Source organism: Nicotiana sylvestris, chromosome 8, assembly GCF_000393655.2.
Source record: "Nicotiana sylvestris chromosome 8, ASM39365v2, whole genome shotgun sequence".
NCBI classification, from domain to species: Eukaryota; Viridiplantae; Streptophyta; class Magnoliopsida; order Solanales; family Solanaceae; genus Nicotiana; species Nicotiana sylvestris.
The window spans coordinates 200,916,869-200,919,071 of NC_091064.1; positions in this window are offsets into that span (position 1 = coordinate 200,916,869).

Genomic DNA, 2,203 nt, shown 5'->3' on the forward strand with positions numbered 1-2,203 from the left:
TTACAACAAGCGTGAAAGGCAACGACTTGACCAAACAAGAAATTGAATCAGTACTGGTCAAGAAATTTGGAGAAACACTCACCAAGGGTGCATTAACCTAGTATTCTCTTTTATCTGAAAATTCTATAAATTATTTTGTTGAGCTTGCAGATTCTTTTATTAAAGCACATTCGGGAGCACAAAAGGTTGAGAAAAGAATGGAAGATATTTTCAAAATCAAACAAGGGGATTCAGAGTTGCTCAGAGACTTTGTTGATAGATTCCAGCGTGAAAGAATGACTCTACCCCGTGTGCCTGACAACTGGGCTGCAATAGCTTTTGCAAGTAATTTAAATGACAAAAGTTCTGAAGCCACGAGAAGACTCAAAGAAAGCCTTCGAGAATTCCCTGCAACCACGTGGAATGATGTTTACAACAGGTATAGTATGAAGCTGCGAATTGAAGAAGATACCGTACCTAAGTTTCATCATAAAGAAAGGGGTGGTTCCAGAAGATCAGAAACCGAAAAAAGATCAGGTAAAAATAGGTACGATCCATATATGGGACCTGCAGGAAAAGACCCACGGTCAAAACAAGATAGCCAGCAATATGATCAAAAATCGAGCAACAGGGACTCTGGTTCTTCATCGAAATTCAGAAATGATCGGAACAGACAAGAGTCACGAGATGATGACAGAAGTTTAAAGGCACGGTTCGGCGGATATAACTTTAATGTCACTACCTCCGAGCTCGTGGATGTTTTGAGAAGCATGGGATATAAGGTACGGTGGCCAAAAGAGATGCGGTCAAATCCAAATAGACACAATCCAGATCATTGGTGTGAATTCCACAATGATCACGGGCACAAAACTTCAGAATGTAGATTCTTGCAGAGTGAAATGGATCATCTATTGAAGCAAGGGTACCTCACTGAGTTATTTAGTGAAAAAGGTAAACAAGCCTATATGAAAAATAGGCAAGAGCCACCAAAGCCTCCTTCACCCAAGAGAACAATGAATGTGATAAGTGGGAGAGAAGATATTCACGGCATAACCTACACAGCCTCCAACAAGGTTTCTAAAGTAACAATTACACATGGGAAATGGGTACGGCAGGTTTTAGAAAATGAAAGTATTTCATTCGATGATGCAGATACTGAAGGAGTGATAACTCCACATAATGACGCACTAGTAATATCTTTACTTGTACATGATACTAATGTAAAACGAGTTTTGATTGATCCAGGGAGTTCCGTAAAGATTATACTACTAAGGGTATTACGTGAAGTGCAAGCTGAAGACAAAATGTTACCCAAGGCGCATACCTTGTCAGGCTTCGACAATTCAAGTGTGGTAACAAAAGGAGAGGTAATTCTAACAACTTTTGTTGCAGGTGTTGTTAAAGAAATTAAATTTCAGGTAATTGATATGGAAATGGCCTACAATAGATCATGGGGAGGCCTTGGATCGATGAGATGGATGTTGTTCCATCAACCTTACATCAAGTTATTAAATTTCCATCACCGTGGGGGATTTGTCAAATTCGAGGGGATCAACAAACATCCAGGAGTATCAATACTGTAACAGATACGAGCACCGTAAACAAAAAAATAGCAATTACAGGAAACAGTTGAAGGTGCCTACACTCAAACCTCAACTAAGCGAGAGAAAACAGATTTAGACTCGAGACCTGATACAATTCAAGAACCTGAGGAGAATGAAAATATCAAAACAACCATCGAAGAACTCGAGGCTGTGATATTATTTGAGCAGTGGCCTGAACGGAAAGTTTATGTTGGAGCTAATTTAAACTCAAACATGCGAGGTATGTTAATTGAATTTCTAAAATCTAACGTGGATTGTTTTGCTTGGTCCCATGCTGACATGACAGGGATACCACCGGATGTGATGACTCACAAATTAAACGAAGATCCATCCTTTACACCAATAAAGCAAAAGAAAAGAAAGCAAGGGCCTTTCAAAAACCAGGTGATTCAAGATAAGGTCCAAAAGCTATTAAAAATTGGGTCAATCCGCGAGGTAAAGTACCCTAATTGGTTAGCCAACACAGTTGTTGTACCTAAGAAAAATGGTAAGTGGCGAGTCTGTGTAGATTATACAGATCTTAATAAAGCTTGTCCAAAAGATTCTTTTCCTTTACCACATATAGATCAATTAATTGATGCAACTGCAGGACATGAACTTTTAAGTTTTTTAGATGCATA